General features: G+C 45.2%; 1 protein-coding gene across 1 annotated transcript in view; it reads right to left on the minus strand.

Moving 5' to 3' along the window:
- Positions 1-19,351, minus strand: part of adgrl1a (adhesion G protein-coupled receptor L1a) — a gene marked incomplete at its 3' end in the record, with an annotated part of 112,727 nt that extends 93,376 nt beyond the window's left edge. The window contains exons 1-2 of the mRNA XM_080524030.1: positions 19,217-19,351; positions 18,557-18,681 (exon numbers count right to left, since the gene is read on the minus strand). The remainder of the gene's footprint in view (positions 1-18,556; positions 18,682-19,216) is intronic.
- Between the last annotated feature and the right edge of the window lie 208 nt (positions 19,352-19,559).

Genomic DNA, 19,559 nt, shown 5'->3' on the forward strand with positions numbered 1-19,559 from the left:
ACTATAATTAATACGGCTGGTAATAAAACCAAAAAAGGATTTTAAAAGCTGAATGCCTTCCAATTTGGCCCTGTAATATATTCATTATTAATGAATGCTCTTATTTCCCTGTCTCTATGCACTCTGCTGCTCGCTCGCTCGCTCTCTCTCTCTCTGTCTCTCACTCTCTCACTCTTTCACTCTCTCTATCAACTCTCAGCCCAGCTGGGGGTGGGGGAGGGGTGGGGTGCCATTCTCTGCCAAGGCCAGTGCAACACGCTTTGTCTCTTTACTTGAACATTAATTCAGGTATTGATCATGTTTGTGTGTTAGTGTGAGGAAAAGGACACACAGCACACACACACACAGGCACACTAACTAACACATCACAGTGTGTAGGTACACACACACACACACACACACACACACACACACTACCACACACAGCACTGAAGTGGCCTCCAAACAGAGCCCCCCCCACACACACGCACACAAACACACAGACACACACACCCACCCACACACACACACACACACACACACACATACACAGGCACACTAACTAACACATCGCTGTGTGTAGGTACACACACACACACACACACACACACACACACTACCACACTACCACACACAGCACTGAAGTGGCCTCCAAACAGAGCCCCCCCCCACACACACGCACACAAACACACACACATACCCTCCACCCCTACATGTTCATCTGCAGCACAGCGGGTCTCAGGAACCCGATCCATAAACATTGATTCACACTTCGACAGCACTTATTCATTTATCTATTTACTCATTCATTCACTTATCCATTTCATCTCAGAGCAGTTCCAGCCGCTACGACCAAAGTTTACTCATTGATTAACTCTGGAAGGGCTAGTTCTTCAGCTTTGAACAAAAATGGGCCGAAAGATTTTTGTTCATGTTATTTCGAGGAGGAGAAGGTTCTGTACCTGTGAGCTATTCCACTGCTATCAATCAAAAAAGGCTCCATTTCTCTCGGTCGTGGTGTGACTCAGTGATACGTGCCAAGCACAATCTTTAGACTGCACTCTCTCGAAGGAAACACAGAAAAGACTGCAACGCAATTGCATTACAGCAGCAGACTGAGGCTGGAGCCTAATGTGCTTTAAAAGAACAAAGAGAGAGCCGTACACAACCGCATCATATTACACATGCTACATATGCTACTATACTGTATGCTACTGTAGAGCTGGGAGACACACACACACACACATACGCATACACTCACACACACACACACACACACACACAGACATACGCATACACTCACACACACACACACACACACACACACACACACAGACATACATAAGTACACACACACACACACACACACACACTACTACACACACACAAGCATTCACTCTAACGGCGCGTCATGTTGTCTGGGTGGTAGACAGGCTTCGGAGACAGCAAGGGTGAAAATTAAATTCCATTTAAGCCTAATCCCATTTCCAACCTCTGCCGGGTCCCACTGCTATTGTGACAGTCAGGGAAATTTGTCTCAATTGTTCCATTGCGGGAATTGATGGAGAAACACGATACAACGTAAATAATGGAGCTTCTTAGCCGAAGACGGGGGCCGGGAGACTACTACGACGGGGTCAGACAAGCCTGCTGGAGCAGAGTGTTGGAGGGGACAGCCAGGAGAAGCAGGGCAGACAGGAGGGCGAGCGATAGAGAGGCAGAGAGAAAGGCAGTCAGGGAGGGAGAGAGGGCGGTAAACATTGACAATGTGTGCTCGTTGATACCATACAAATTCTCTTGACATTTCATGGCCATTGTGATTGCTTTGTTGCATCGCCCCCCCAAACTGAGCGAAGTGACTAGGGGGAATGATTTGAGTGTAGCACAAGCTGCAGGACTGACAATGGCAGTGTCCCAACCCATTCCCCTGCATCGACACAGTACATAGTGCTGCTAGCTAGCTCCCGGGTGTCGGAAGTGGAACGGCCGTTGTCATCCCAGGGGGAGGGGAAGCAGGAATAAATTGTCTTCCCGTTCCGTAGTAACAGCTCCCCTCTAATCGAGGACTGGCAGAGCTAGCATCCCTCTCCCTGTGAGAGTAAATATGCTCATCTGTTACTTGAAACAAAATGGTTTCCAGTTACATTGGGCCAAGAATTCTTCTCGTATTAGCATCAGAATCATCATTTCATTTGGGGCTTTTTATCAACTAAAGATCCTAACTGTGTTTTCAGTAACTTTGGCTCCACTTTTTTCTATGCATTTTACGCAGTGGCATGGACGAAGGACCTCCCTAAAGACATACAATCCGCAACTTCATTTCACTTGAGGTAATAAACACCAAAATAATATCAATACTTTCAAGTGCACATCCCTATGCTAGAATTGAAATTGAATCTAAATCCTACGAAAATGACAGGGGGCCGACAGGCACACAGATATATTCCCCAACACATCCACCCACTTTTCCAATTCGCATGCGTTTCACATCCAACCAGAAATTCACATTCACAGTTTTACATTCCATTCACGTCCACGCTGCACTCAAATTCAACCCCTCTGCATTCAACTCGGATTCATAGGTCAGTGTGGTTAAGGCTGACACTTTCTGTCAACATCCTCCATCACTAACCCCCATTACGTGCTCACTCACTCTGCTCCTGGCCCTCTGCTCGTGCAGCCACCTCTTCATTCATCTGTGGGTTTACACACTTGATCAATCACTCACACACTCAAGGATTCACCCAGGGATTCAATCAAACGTTTTCTCACTCGTTCATTCATTCATTCACTCACTCACCCACCCACTTGCTGTCTCATCCGCTCACTCTCTTTAATCACGTGGATTCCATACTTACAGATTCTCTCAGATTCTCTCTCTCTCTCTCTCTCTCACACTCTCTCTCTCTCTAACACACATACTTATCCCTTCCGGTTCTTACTCATTGTTCTTCTCACTCCCTCCCTCCCTCCCTCCCTCACACCCTCAATCGCACACTCTTTCTACTATTCCGTCAACCCCGCCCCCTCATTAAACCCACTGTACGACACAATCACTCACCTTGCCTTCCCATTCGTCCCCCATCATTCTCCCCGACTCTGACGGCTGTCTGCCTCTCTGTATAGATCGCCTCCTCCCCATTCCCGATGTACGATTTAAGAGCTCCTCTAAGTGCTAATCAGGTTGTCATCCATGCAGCCAAAATCAGAGGCCGGATAAATAAAGCCTTGTCTCTGTTGGCCAACGGCGGAGTATGTTTAAATAGGGGACGCAGGAGTGCATTCTGAGCACTGAGGATCGATGCCAACACCCCTGGGGTCCCCTGAAACGCCGAACAGAGACAAAGCTTAGCGCTCGATAATAATGTGAGGATGGGAAGCTCACTCCCTATTTTCAGACAGACTCTCCCCGGGCCTGTCCTCCTCTCCCCCCCCTCCCCCTTCCCCTCCTCCAGTCCTCTCTCTCTCTCTCTCTCTCTCTCTCTCTCTCTCATCACGACAGTTCAATTCATCCCCCACAGTGCATGGCATAGTACCTAAGACATAGTACTGTACGTACATCCACCCCGGAACAGATCAACCAGACCTCCATATTCATACGGTATACAGTATTCACTCAGGGTAACATTTCTAGAGAGGGCATGGGTGGGAGGGGGGGTGGGAGGTGTTGGGCAATGTTAATAACCAGACACAACAATTTCCTCTATCTCCCAACTCCAACCAGCAGACTGTCCATTGTCCAATCAGTTCATCATATCCCCACTATGTCCAATTACTCACGACGCCCAATCTCTCCTCTACAGCCACACTGCTCACCCTCGCCCACTACCCTATCAACACCTCCCACCCTCGCCTCCATTGCCCTATCGCCCAGGCCAAACACGTCCTCTATGTCCTATCATCTCACCACTAATTCCTATCACAGTATGTTCCCTGAACCTCCCCCCCCCTCTCCCCCTGCCCCCCTCCCCCCCTCCCCAAGCCCCCTACCTTCCCACCTCACGCCATCTCACCCACCCAGCCCCATGCTATCTCCAGCTCTCCCCAGTCCATGCTCTTTTCCCTAGCTTTGATTTTCTGTCCATCAAGGGGGCGTGGATTAGCGCTCTCTTGTTTATCTCCTCGTCAGTTTTATCTATCTATCACTGAGCCATCCGCTAGGACGCGGCCCGCCTCAGCACTGCATTAATCCCCTATCAGCCAGCCAGCCATCCATCACCCCGCTGTCTATCACGTCAGATCCATCATCCGCCCATCTGTCTCCTACTGCCCATACCCAGGGATCATCTCCACACAGAGGCCCACGTAGAGAGAGAGGCAGACGGCCGGGGGAACGGGGTGGGGGGGGGGGGGGTGGAGAAATAGATGGCGGAGGAGAGAGAGGATGAGAGAGAGAGAGGGAGAGAGAAAGGGAGAGAGAAAGGGATTATGCTATGTTGATCTCCCCCTCCCTTGTTCTCCCCCTGCGTCCTGCTGAAAGCGTTCTCTTCATGTCACTACATGCTTATTAGCCGTTCTGTTTGTTTCCCTGTAATTTGTTTGTTTTCCCTCGCCTGCTAATTCTAGCCAGTGGGAGAAGTGCCAGTCGAGAGCTGTTGAGGAAGGGGTCATAAATCCCATGAAGCCCTGGTGTAGGGAGGAGCGGGCCGATCCCCCCTCCCCCCTTTCGCAGGGCATTCAGGGATATCGGGTAAATCCCACAGCTTTAAAAAGCAGCTCGATATCCGAGTTCATCGAGGGTCTTTTGTATTTCCATCCATATCTGCTAACATCGTCGAAGGGCACAGACGCAGGAGTGAAGGTGAGCGTAGGGCGGACGTTCGCACACGTTAGAGGACGTCAAGTGCACAAAGGTGCGTGTTAGTGCACAGAGGGGCAGGGGAGAGTAAACAGGCACTGGTTAAGCGTGCAGGAGGGCCCGTGAGTACATAGATGTTCAGGTTAGGATACACTGCACAGGACAGGGAGGGGAGTAAACAAGGGCAGATGTTTGCACAAGGGTAGAGGTTCTACAACCGGCAAGCAGCGCAGGCTAGCATGAGAGAAGCATGCACTTTAGTACAGTTCAGAGAGAAGCAGGTAGATGCACAAGCATGCGTAAAACATCTTGGGAGTATGCAAACATTCAAAAGCATAAAAGGTAGAGGGTACTGTGCAGAAGACAAGGTGAGAGTGAGTGTACATGGTTGAAAATGATTGGATTAGTAGTCATATTAGTATTTGTCACTCTGCTGAACAAGCTCCCCCCCCCCCAACAAGAGGAACATACCACATTTATTATTATATTGGTCTCTAAGTAATTATACATTGACATAAATGTAACACTCCTCAAGCCCTTTTGATCTGGGTCTGTACATATCATACTGTACATATCATATCATAACTGTACATTTAATATTCATATTCATAATCACATGTTTTATTTATACTCACTGTAACACGTAATACTTAATGAGTACTGTAATACCATACACTGGTTATATTATCATGTATTTTGCACCATGCCACCTATTACCTATTGCCCTTACTGTGTACATATCATATTGTGCTTATCATTTAATAATAGTACATATCATATTGATATTCATTTCATAACTGTATATATAATTTTCATAACTGTACATATCATACCCATGTATATTCACTTTATATGTATTATTCATACTCACTGTAATACCTATGTACTTGTACCCTGTGCAATGCAATGAATCTAATCTAATCTAATCAATCTAATCTAATCAAACACGATTTATACAACATCAACTATCGACATTAAATACAATTACTGCTCACTTTTTTATATGAATGAATGAATGAATGAATGAATGAATGAATGGTCTTTATTGTCATTGATATAGTACAGGTACCAAACAACGAAATTTGGGAGGGGGGGCTCCCCTGGTGCTAGGAAAGAAAAAAAACTGGAAAAAAAACAAGAAGGGAAAGGAGCTGGTTTACATAAATAAAGGCTATGTACACTATCCACTATACTATACTGTACAAATAAAACACTGTGCTGTACTCTATGCTATGTTATACCTATTCTAACCTATTGCTGTACTCTATGCTATGCTATACCTATTCTAACATTTCCTATTCTCTGCAACCTTATGTACCCTAGGGTTGTCATATTGCACATAGTGTTATTGCACATTCATTTAAAGTGTCGCAGTTTGCAGGCTTGAAATGTACACATTTGTGCCTCAGCACTACACCTGTTTTTCAATCCAGCTGCTGCCATCAATCCGTCCAGACTGTCCAGGGCCCAGAACCTAGGTCTTTGCTGTGTTCAGGGCCTGGATGGCCCTGGGGTAGAAGCTGAGCTTCAGTCTGTTTGTCCTTGAGAACATGGTCCTGTACCGCCTGTTCGAGGGCAGCCGAGCAAAGTGTTCGTACCTAGGGTGGGATGGGTCTCTGGAGATCTTGGAGGCCTTCCTGAGGCAGCGTGTGTTGTACAGCTCTTCCAGAGAGGGGAGGGGGGCGCCGGTGATCTTCTGGGCCGTTCTCACGACTCTCTGTAGCGCATTCCTCTCTGTGGCTGTGCAGCTGGAGAACCAGTTGCAGATGCAGTAGGTGAGGATGCTCTCCACTGCGCAGCGGTAGAAGGCCACCAGCATCTCCTGTCCGATGTGGTCCTTCCTGAGGACTCTCAGGAAGAAGAGCCGCTGTTGTGCCTTCTTGATGATGGCTGCTGTGTTGTTCTTCCAGGACAGGTCATCCTGTATGTGCACCCCCAGGAATCGGAGGGTTGAGACTCTCTCCACGCTCCCTCCGTCGATGAGCAGGGGCTGGACCTCAGATTGTTTCCTCCTGAAGTCCACGATGATTTCCTGGGTCTTTGACTGGTTCAGCAGCAGGTTGTTAACCTTGCACAGCTTGCTCAGGTGCTCTACCTCATCCCTGTACGCCGCCTCGTCCCCCCCCCGAGATGCAGCCCACCACGGTGGTGTCGTCTGCAAACTTTACGATGGAGTTGCTGGGGTGGACGGGGGTGAAGTCGTAGGTGTAGAGGTTGTAGAGGATGGGGCTTAGCACGCAGCCCTGGGGGGACCCAGTGCTGAGTCTGAGGGCTGTGGAGGTGTGGGAGCCCACCCGCACCCTCTGGGGGCGGTCGGACAGGAAGTCCTTGATCCATGCACATATAGAGTGTGATAGTCCCAGGTCTAGTAGTTTGGTCACTAGCCTGTCTGGAAGGATGGTGTTGAAGGCAGAGCTGAAGTCCACAAAGAGCAGTCTCGCGTAGCTGTTTCCCCTCTCCAGGTGGGATAGAGTGGAGGGGAGAGTCGTTGTGATGGCGTCCTCTGTGGACCTGTGGGCTCTGTAGGCGAACTGGTATGGATCCAGGTTGGGCGGGAGGCGTGTGACTATGTGGGCCCGGACTAGTTTCTTGAAGCACTTCATGATGATTGGTGTGAGTGCCACCTGGCGGTAGTCGTTTAGGCAGCTCACCGTGCTTTTCTTCGGGACTGGGATGATAGTTGAGGTTTTCAGGCAGGGTGGGATGGTGGCCTGGGACAGGGACTGGTTGAAGATGTTGGTGAAAACCCAGGCCAGCTGGTCGGCGCAGTCCCTCAGCACCCGTCCCAGGACGCCATCCGGCCCTGAGGCTTTCCTGGGGTCCACCACCTTCAGCACGCGTCTCACTTCATGCTCTGTGAGGGTGAGGCTGCTGAGAGCTGGAGAGAGTGGTGTTTGTGTTGTGGTTACCTCCGTTCGCCCCTCGTCGAACCGGGCGTAGAAGGAGTTCAGCTTTTCCGCCAGCAGGGGGTCGTCCTCTTTTTGTCAAGTTTGTCATGTGCTGAACCCCCTGCCACACACGCCTGGAGTCGTTGCTCAGGAAGCATTCCTCAATCTTCTCTCTGTGGTCTGCCTTGGCCTCCCGGATGCCGCGCTTTAGGTTAGCCCTGGTGGTGCTGTACAGCAGTGTGCCCTTCCCTGCGAAGGCGTTGTCCCTCTCATTGATCAGTTTTTGGACCTTCCCAGTCATCCATGGCTTCGTGTTGGGGTAGACCCGGACCCGTTTGTCCACGGTGACTGAGTTGGTGCAGTTCACTATGTGGTTCAGAACCGACGACGTGAACTGTTCCAGGTCCTCATGCTCATATTCCTGCCATGAGGTGTCATTCAGGCAGATCTGCAGTGGAGCGGACCCTGCTGGCCAGGTTCTGACAGTCTTAGTGGTGATGGGAGCACTTTTCCTCATGGGAGTGTAGGCTGGGATCAGGAGGATTGACACATGGTCAGACATGCCTAGATGAGCTAGCGGTCTAGCCTTGTAAGCAAGCTTGATGTTGGTGCCTGTGGGTCCGCGCTCTGTTCACCACTGATGACGTCATGTAGCCGCGCCAATGCTAAGCTACCATCCGCGTTGGGCGCAATGTAAACAGATGTTATGTACACTGCGTTGAATTCCCTCGGGAGGTATGTGGGTCGGCATTTAACAGTCAAGTATTCCAGGTCTGGGTAGCAGTGGCTACTTACAGTTTTTGTGTTTAAGCACCAGCTGTCCTTCGTAGATATAATGAGGCCGCCTCCTCGCGTCTTCTCACTAAGCAGCGTCCGGTCCGCCCGGTGTAGTGTTCTTTGGAACAGAAATAACAAGTGCAGTGTTTGCCTGTATTTACTTTGCCTGTATTTACGTACACAGTACGCTACAAGATAACTAACTACATACAAATGATTGTACCATGTAATGTAAAGTGGTACTTTGCAATTATTCCAATTTACATAATAATTATGACCTGAGATTTGGCCCTTACTGAGTAATTAATAGGAACTGGAATGTACATACCTGAGTACCTCAGTATCCTATTACCTTGTTGTGCACTTCTGCCTAAGAGCTCCTAGCTAGCCCGCTCCCACTCTGTTTGTGAGATGTGCTGCATGTACATTTCCAGGGAACTTCAATGGACTATGTAAATAGATTTGTATGATGAAGAGCTCTCAAAATTCAGTTCAAAGTTATTACTAATTACTTCTCATGTACAGTCCCATCTCAGATTCCATTTGCATGTATATAGATACCCAGTAGATAAGTATTCACATTAAGGTGACAGTGTGAAAGGAAGTGCACCCAAAACACCAACATCACATAGTGTACAGTACAGACCATCTCACATGTGAAGTGTGTGTGCAGGTAAATACATGCGAGTCTGAATCTTTGAAGAGGATGTGAAAAGCTCTTTAATACAACGGATATGAGTTTTGAACAGGATGATTATGAATGCAGCATGTGACTGCAGTTCTATTAGGTACATAATGACAGAGAACTGACAAGCACTGGTCTTTTGTAATACACATTATCTATCCATCTATATCTATCCACATATGTTGTGAGGTTCTGCATTTAGACTGAGTACGAAGAAGATGGAGTCTTGTCTTTTATCTCTTCTATAATGAGGAAAAAAAGAAACATCTCCAAACAAATGTTGTTTCTCTGGCATATCCGAGCAGATAGCTGTCAGGAAGCATCCACATCCATCCTCAGTTCATTCAAGCTACTTATTTGGAGAACAACTACGGTAGAAGTCCCAATACAGAACGCAATTTGACTCTCAGGCGTCAGCCTGGCTTCCTGTTTATGCATCTAGTCTCTTTATCTGCCCCAACACCTCATTGAGTGTACTGATAGTCATTCAATAACATTGTATTAAGTGTGTGTGTGTGTGTGTGTGTGTGTGTGTGTGTGTGTGTGTGTGTGTGTGTGTGTGTGTGTGTATGTGCCAGCAGTAATTGCATCTGTTGTGGACGGTATGTTTTATTCCTTTATTGGAGTCACAGCATTTAGAATGCATTCACACACACACACACACACACACACACACACGCACACACACACACGCGCACACACACACACACACACACACACCCACACACACACACACACACACCAATAAACACACACCTACACTCTCTCTCACACACTAAATTAATCAGCCGAAAGACAAATAGCTGTATAAATACGGTGGATAACCAGATCAATAGTGTACACTGAATTCATTTGAGTTCACAGAGATGTCAAATTCTACATAGTTCTATAACACACTCATTATACTGCCACCACATTATTTCAGTAGATCAATAAAACAATCTTTCAAATAAATCAAGTCGCAAGGAAAGCCTGAGCCAATTGTAGGGGGAAAGGGCATGTTCCCTGATTGCAGCTGTATTTCAATGTTCACCTTACAGGCTAAGTATAAGACTGAGCTTTGTGCATACCATAATCATAATGTTAGGATAATGTGCAACTCTAAGCAGTAAAAAAAGAAAAGAAGAAAAAAACAAGCAAATGGTTATCCTAATCCTAATTGCCAGGAATTATAGAGCAGTGTGAGTGGCTGTGGTCGGTGTGGTCAGGGCATGGTGTGTACACGGTGGAGTTTGTTCTGTGGCTGGGAGGTCACTTAGGGTTAAGCTGTGGTCTGTGGACTTTATTTCTGGTCAGATGAAGTGTGGTTTGTGTATATACTGTGTAATAGTATGAGCTGGGTGAACACGGTGTAGGGTCTTTTTTCGTTTGTTAATATTACAGTGCAGAGTGTGTTCTGATCATAGTGTTCACAACAACTGTAGCAATAAGCAAATATGGCCTCTAGAAATGGTGTGTGTGTGTGTGTGTGTGTGTGTGTGTGTGTGTGTGTGTGTGTGTGTGTGTGTGTGTGTGTGTGTGTGCGTGCGTGCGTGCGTCAGTAGAACGTGTATTCTGCTGTGGTCAGCCAATGACCATATGTTTGTGAGGCACAGAGGGCAGGAGGGGTGGAGAGGGAGAAGAGGGTAGAGGGTAGAGCAGGCCACAAGGCTGGTCTCCAGGTGAGAGTTGCATAGTCCCAGCGTAATTATAATTCTTAATTAATCCACTCTGGATGCTCTCCCCCCCCCCCCCCCCTCCTCTCTCTCTCTCTCTCTCTCTCTCTCCCCCCCCCCCCCCCTCTCTCTCTCCCTCTGTTTATTATTCTGTGTTTATGGCTCTAGGTGCTTTTTCCATCATGTTGTTCGCTCATCTCTCATCTGGCATCTGTTATGTTTCATGCTTAGGGTGTTTTCACTGTTGTTTATGGATCTACGTTGCCCTTTCACTCCTCTCTCTATGAGCTCCCACTCGTACCCTCCCGATGATCCTCTATATCTCCCTCTTTCTCTCCCTCCCTCCCTCTCCCCTTCCCTGCCCAGCTCCCATCTCGGCAGTCTGGCAAACAAACAGCTGCCTTTGGTCCCGTGTTGCTTCCATGTGGTCTCCTCTCACACCTCTAAACCCTGACACACATGCACGCACACGCACACGCACACACACACACACACACACACACACACACACACACATACAGGTAAACACACACACTGGTACACACACACACACACACACACACACACACACACACACACACACACACACATAGACAGAGAGAAAACAAAATACAAAAACACACTCACAGTAGTCAAACACCAAATACACAAGAGAGTGTCTTGCTGACACAAATAACAGCTCCCCTCGCACATACTGGAGCAGAGCCTGCCGGAGCAGCAGACCACAGTCCTCTGTGTACTGACTCAGGTGTGTCTCATGTGAACATTGATGTCCGTACGGAACAGGTAACCACACACACACACACACACACACACACAGACACACACACACACACACACACACACACACACACACACACACACACACACAGGCGTCAGCCTGGCTTCTTGTTTATGCATGTCTCCTTATCTGACCCAACACCTCATCGAGTGTACCGATAGACATTCAATAACGTGTCGGCACTAATTAATCTGAAAGGCTCACTTGCACTAAGACTCAAGTGGGAGCATGTGTAGAGTGGCCTAAAAGAGCCAGTGGAGGGAGATAAGGTGTGTATGGGTAGTGTAAAGCTCTTTCTAACTAAGGTAATGAGGACAGAGGTGGCATTTTTACGCAGGTAGAAGACCACAGGTGTGAGAGCTGCTAGGAGAGGAGACTGCTCCTGACAATCACACACACACACGCACACACACACACACACACACACACACACACACACGCACATACACACTCCACAGCTCTGACTGGCCCAATTAGAGGAGCCCAGAAGCACTAGTCAAGCGCTCTTGTCGACACCCTCCGTCAATCTATCAGAAAAACATAAGGATTGATTGTACAAGCTATTAGGTCAATTGGTCCCTGTTTCCTTTCATCTGCCTAGTTCTCCTTTTTCAGATGGACAGGTTCAACAGGAAGACTATTTCACTTAACGAGGAGGAGCGCTTAGCTTGGGTGTGTGCTAATAGTCCACCTCTCTGTCTTTCTTCATCAGTGGATCTCTCTTTCGCTTACTGTCTTACTCTGTGTTTAATATACTAAAAAGAAAGAACTATGGAAAAGGGGTATATTATATATATATATATATATACACATAACAAATGGACAAATTGATGCAAAACAAAAACAAAAACTTGATCATTTCATTATGAGCCTCTGTTGTGCAGTGAAGTAAAGTTGGGACCATGTCAATTGTGGGCTGATGTGGGCTTATTTAAGGAACAGGTGAAATCTGAGTCTGGTGGTTCTCTGGACTTTGCTAGGAGCACCACAGCTATTCTATGTGATGATCAAGCACCAATAGTAGCAGCAGTCCGAGCACTCTTGATTGAAGAGCTTAAAGAGCAGCTTCCATAATAGCTTTCTTCACACTGCACTTGCACTTAATACAAACGGCAGGACTAAGATCAAAATGACACGCTATTTATTCAGACACATTACTATTATTCTTAAAGGTGAAATATGGAGTGCTGCCCGCACTACCATATGCTATGTTTTCTAATAGCAGCAATCATGTCCATATCCCTATAAACAAATAAAGCGTGTGTATGTGAAGGCCAGTGCTCAATCTAGACAGCAGATTTTAGAAGGCTGTTTGTTTGGATCAGAACAGTGCTCTTCACTGGACGTTCTCTATCATGTGATCTCATTCCTTGATTGCTTACCAATTTATTATTAGATTAGATTAGATTAGATTCAACTTTATTGTCATTGCAGAGTACAAGTACCAGACAACAAAATGCTGTTTAGCATCTAACAAGAAGTGCAAATAGTGATATAAAACATGACATAAAAACATGACAATGATAGTGATAGGTGCAGTATGACAAGTACGGTAGTTTAGAGGTATATACAGTTATGAACTATGTACAGTTAAGGTAGCTTATGTCTATTTTAAAGGTAACATCTACATACAGGACCTTTAAAAACATGATATTTCATTGTGTTTCAGAATAGCAACAAGCACAGTAACTTACATGTTGTACATTCTCTGAACACTTTATTAGGAACACCTAAACACATTCATTCAGGTGGTGTAATGGTGTGGGTAATGTTTTCTTGGCACACAATCATCGCTTGAATGCCACAGCCTATTTGAGTATTGTTGCTGTTCATGGCCACAATGTACCCATCTTCTAATGGCTACTTCCAGCAGGATAATGCACCATGTCACAAAGCAAAAGTCATCTCAAATTGGTTTCATGAACATGACAATGAGTTCAGTGTTCTTCAGTGGCCTTCCCAGTCACCAGGGGCCTCGTTTATAAAGCTTTGCGTAAAACTGGCATAAAAACCGTGTGAACGTAGACAAAACAAGAATGTTTACGTTTCCCTTTTTAAATCGCAATCAACTCTACATTTTGCGCACGTGAACCAGTGTCTTGTCCCACCCTTTTGATAGTGGGTGGGACAAGTATTCATAGTTGCCTATAAATGGTCAGTGAAACGCCTCAAATTAATATTAATCTATAGCCTACATGATGACAATGAGGCAAATCCCCACAGAAAAGAAATTCTGTGCAACAGTACTGCACAACGAGCACGCAATAACAATATGGAACTGCTATCTCGAAAACGGCATCAGTTTAAACGTAATTTTTTGTCCTACAGTTCTTATTCTTTTTTAGAATACATTTCATAATATGCAAGTATTGTTTAATAATTACAGATCCAATCAAATATGATTTGTTGATGATTTTTGATTTGTTGTTTTGCAAAAACACATACACATTTGTGTATGTGTAAGTAAATGAGTACAGTATACGTGCAATGAATATGAATATAAAAAGTCAATATATGTGCATGAATGCCAATATTATATGTACAGTAAAGATATATGTACAGTGTAATATGTACAGGACAAGGGAGAAGATATGTACAGTTAACAAGGGCGATGGATATCAATACTCCTAATCAAAACACACACAAAACAGCTATATATAGGATATACTGTATGTTCATAATATGTGAGAGGTAATATTTCGATTTATTTTACACAATGGTATCCATTTCAAAGCGTTTCTCGAGTTTCATCCTTCTGCCAGCGGAGTCGCAGTTGCTAATTTCTCCAGTTTCTGTGCGTACGCATGGGTCCCAGCGCACATTTTCACAGCATGTTGTTTTTTTATAAATCCCAAAATGTGCATCAAAGTTGTGTACGCACGTTTTTTTGCATACGCAAGCTTTATAAATGAGGCCCCGGATCTGAATCCAATAGAACACCTTTGGGATGTGGTAGAACGGCAAACACAGCTTGAAAGTGCACCAAATATAATAATAATATGCCATTTAGCTGACGCTTTTATCCAAAGCAACTTACATTGCAGTGAGTGCATTCATTTTTCAGTATACGTGGTCCCAGCAGGAATCAAACCTACAATTTAAACATTGCTCGCTTGTGGAATCAATGCCACGACGAACTGAGGCTGTTTTGAGAGCAAAGGGAGGCCCTACCCAGTATTATTATTGCTTTCATAATAAAGTGCTCAGTGAGTGTATAATATATACAGTATATATATATATATATTATAGATAGACAATGAAGAGAGAAGTTAGACGTCAGTGTTGCTGAGATCTAGGGAAAGAGGCATGGTGTGTCATGGCTGAACGGCAGTTCCATTATTAAGAGGCCCATGCTGACACCTTCTTTTCTAAGGGATGAATGATACAACCAGGCTGGTTGAAAAGGACAGTCAGAGAGTGCCGTTGTGGGTGTTGAGTGATGTTTGCTAACCTGTCCCTCATCATACAAAATTAAGGCCCCCCTTTAAATCTGTGCAGAGCCAAATTAATTGCTTGGGTGGCAGAGTGGTCCATTGATTGGACCTTATTGAGCCTTTTCACAGCTGTAAACCAACCCTTCTCACAGTCAATACACACAACCCAAATACACGGGTCAAGACAAGCCAGCATGTTTCTACATAGCCCCATCCGGCTAATTCAACAACACCCACTCCATTTATGAAAAAAGAGGCCTCATTGATTTTTCTATTCATGTGCACTTGTTGCTTCCGTTCATTCGTGGCTCACATGCTGAGGGATGGGGGTTCTAAATTAAATCGGGGCGCAAGGCTGGCGGTATAGTGGGGTAAGGATTGGCTCCCTTACACCCCCCCCCACACACACACACCCCCCGCATCCCTCTACATCCCCACACCTCCACCCGCGCTGCTGCTCCAGATGTTCAGTACATGTAGGAGTGCTTGTGTGACTCGGTTCTCTTGGATGCACACACAAAGGGGCATGGAGCTGAGAGCCTGCAGTTACAGGCGGCTGCATAAATGAGCACATTCACAGAGCACTCGACAACACAAAGGCTATGACTGAGCCCAAGCCCCGAAAGGGACATGCAGTTCCCATCGCCTTTGTGCCTCTGTACAACAACTGGGACAATTTCAGCTTGTTGCTCATTGTGTATCTCTCGCCGCCTGCTCTCCAACTCTCTCTCTCTCTCTCTCTCTCTCTCTCTCTCTCTCTCTCTCTCTCTCTCTCTCTCTCTCTCTCACACTCTCTCTCTCTCTCTCTCTCTCTCTGTCTAATTCCTCATTACACATCCATCCTGCAAAATGTAATCTTGTAAAAAGTACAACAAATAAATGTAAAAAAAAAAAGTGGAGGAGGAGAGTACACCGTATTACAAGCAGAGCACATGCAAACTTGCCAATTAACTCCACCTCCCCCACAATAACTGTTATTAGAATCCTAATGGCTTCCCTGTCCTTATCAGGCTACACGGCTGGTTCAAATCCCAGCCAACACTCCACCGCCAGTGGCAGGTAAACACCCTGACCAGTGGGACAGAAGCAACAAATAATGAGAGAGAAGATTCTAATTTACAGTACACAATAAACAGTTTCTAGGTCAGACAGGGGGAAAAAAATGTGCTCCCTGAGACACATCTGACATTATTTAAAACGGTATAAAAGATTACCCACTGCCTATGCACATGAGAGGCAGGTGCACTGCACAACACGCTATGAAAAATGCATGGTCCTTCACAGCCTGGCTCCATCCATCAGTGAACACCTTTATCTAATGCAATGGCCTGGAGGGAGGACTTGGGCTACGCTAAAATAAAATGGACTTTCTTTTTCGATGGCATTATTTATGCCACTATTTTGTAGATAGACTTGTACCGTTCATAATAGCAAATCAAATCAATATTGAACATGTATGTAAATACCCTAAATATGACACACAAACGTAAACTACGATTGGCCCTCGCACAATGGGATATGAATGGAGCAGGCTATCCTGAGGGTGTTCCGGTCCAACTAGGGTGATTTTCGGAAATATATACCAGTATCTCCCTTCTTTTGTTGTATTAACATATCCATTTAGTCAGCCCTACGCGAGGCTGGAGGGGCTGAACACATTTGCACATTGAGCAGAGTGAATAATCCAATGAAGCCTGGAAGGGCAGTAGGCAGGTGGACTAACTAGAGATGTTATTTATACTCCAAAACAAAAGTGTGTGTGTGTGTGTGTGTGTGTGTGTGAGTGTGAGTGTGAGTGTGAGTGTGAGTGTGAGTGTGAGTGTGAGTGTGAGTGTGAGTGTGAGTGTGAGTGTGAGTGTGAGTGTGAGTGTGTGTGTGTGTGTGTGTGTGTGTGTGTGTGTGTGTGTGTGAGTGTGAGTGTGAGTGTGAGTGTGTGTGTGCGTGTGCATGCGTGTGTGTGTAAGATGTTACATGGCAAGTTCATTACACAATATGATTTCTAAACTATTGTGACACCATGCAAAACGCTTAAGAAATATATGACACTGAAATAAACCTTAGTTTATTTAATTTAATAATTCAATTTAACCTTAATCATTAATACTGTGCTAATGTCTGACTATTATTCATGCATTGAAAACCAAGAATATTTTTTTCGGATGGTGACCTGACATATAGACAGAGGGATATAAACCCTTCTGTGTTCCATGTGAGAATGTTTGGCAGTAAACCAATTCAAGACTTAGGCTTGAGGCTTCTTGAATGCAGATAAAGCCATTGGACAGTTGTCATTTTGTCATTTCATCACCTGAAGGATTTGAATTCCAGTGAGTCTATAAAAAAAGTCAAGTAGGCTACTTTGCTGTTTCTTTGCTTATCATTTAGACAAAACCTTGCATAAACGACCACTATCGTGCGTGTAGAATATTGACATTGGTACCAGCACACATGACACATTTTGGACAGGAGCTTTCTCTAACAACTGTTATGTTTAAGTGGAGATGCATTGCCTGAAAGTATAGCCTAGACTAAGAACCATCATACAGTATCCAGTATTGAATCTATGAATATAAAGATGAAGATTTATGTTGCGTGGTGTGGGCCTATGGGTTACGGTTTGACAGGGTCGAGGATTAATGGTTTAGTCCCGCACACGGGGACGGGCGAGTAGTTCACTTTTGAGCTCTACGGCACTCTAATGCGGATTTTCTTGTATAACACGCAATGAGCCCCCTAATGATAACAGGTGTCTCGCCGTTAGAAGAACCGCTGCTGCGCTGAAAAGGGGAAAATAGATGGAGGGAGGTATATCACACCGTTTGCTGCCTCCTCCCATCACATTTTTCTTTCACACACGCTCCTTTTACTCATGGGTGGTTGGGCTCTTAGGGCGCTCCTAGCAAGGCAATTCGTCCAGGCAAGCTTATCATGACAGTTAATCACTCACTCATTTATACATTCAGTGCATTAAATAAACCGTCTCACTGTTTTCCCTATGTCATCTGCCTATACGTATCAACCTGTGAAGGCGCAATTCCTCCCGGATTACCGGTTAGGGCACTATTGAAGCAAAAATTGCTTTCATTGCAGCGATTTTGCGCATAACCATAAATATTATCAACAGAGTAATTTACCATGTAGATTAAAAATGCTAACATTCTAAACGAGGTTATGATTTCAGATAGATTGTTGATGTATTATGTAACATGCAGTGCGATTAACATTTAGGTTGAATTAACTTTAGGGGACAATTACATTTGCAATGTATCGCATTGCACGTTTCAGCACAGAAATACACGACCTTAATGTCATTTTCTTCACATATGAGACGCCAAATACAATAAACACATGTTCCGATATGAAGCGACTGTTGTTGACGCATCATAAACATCCACTCCATATCTGTCCAAGCATAAAATATCAATAAATAAATCGTGTTACACGCCTCTCCACCCCGCTATAAGAAGCTCATGGCAGACAGATTCCATGGTCATATTCAGATCAGTATCCCATTGACTCAAAAACATAGATAACATTAAAATCTTGATTCGTGTCTTACCTTGATTCCTCCAATCTCCTTCCTTCGTTTCTCAGTTTATCTCGTTCATTCTTCCTCCCCTCTCGTTTCACGCTGTCTCCTTCTTCCTCTCTGGTTATCCGTCGTTTTCTCCTTTCTTGTTCGTTCTTCGTGTGGATGCATAAAGATTAAAAATTAATAACCTGCTATCTTCAAGACAATCTCGCAATTCACTGCGAAAGAAACGGGGAAAATAATCCCGATTAAAAATGATGGCAGTGGAATATCCCTCATAGCAGTCTTATTCTCACAAAATATACCTAGGCTATATAAATACGTCTAGGCTAAATAATGACGATGCGACCTCGCCTCATTTTAAGACCAGGAGGTTTTATGCAACAGTAGTGGAACATCCACATAATAAACAACGTTTCTAAAGGGAAAGCACAATAAATAAAAACGTAGGAGCGTTCTGCGCAGTCCGTCTCTATGGGTTGGAACTGGTAAGATGTTTTCAATTTGCCACCGCAAAGCGTCTCTCGTGTGAGATTGTCCAAATAGCCTATGGTTACATTGGCAAAAGAAATATCTAGAGTCAAAGAAGGATTTTTGTGCAGAAGGTTATTCCCGTATCCACATTGATGAGCCGATGCAGATGTCTAACGTCTGGGACCAAAACCCAAATATCATCGGATTCTTTACCGACGCACGTCCTTGCGCGAAGAAAAGATCAGTCGTTCTGTCTCCCTCTTCGTCAGAAGCCTTTGTCGAAATGTCTCTCCCTACAGAGGACTTCAGCGTCTTACTTTCCTTTAGAACATTCGAGTGATATTTCTGAATTTTAGCAGTCCGGATGAACAGGTCAAATGTAACTCTCCGCGCATTTTTTGTGCGCATTCATCTCGTGACGATCAACAGCGAATTTCCGCGGTAAGGGATAAGGTTATTGATTGAATGATACGTAGTATAATTTTTGTTAAATTCTCTCATGCGATGTAAAGCAATGCATATGGGCTAATAACTTAGCAAAGCGTCGGGAGGCACT

Source organism: Nansenia antarctica (assembly GCF_963989245.1).
Source record: "Nansenia antarctica genome assembly, chromosome: 2".
NCBI classification, from domain to species: Eukaryota; Metazoa; Chordata; class Actinopteri; order Argentiniformes; family Microstomatidae; genus Nansenia; species Nansenia antarctica.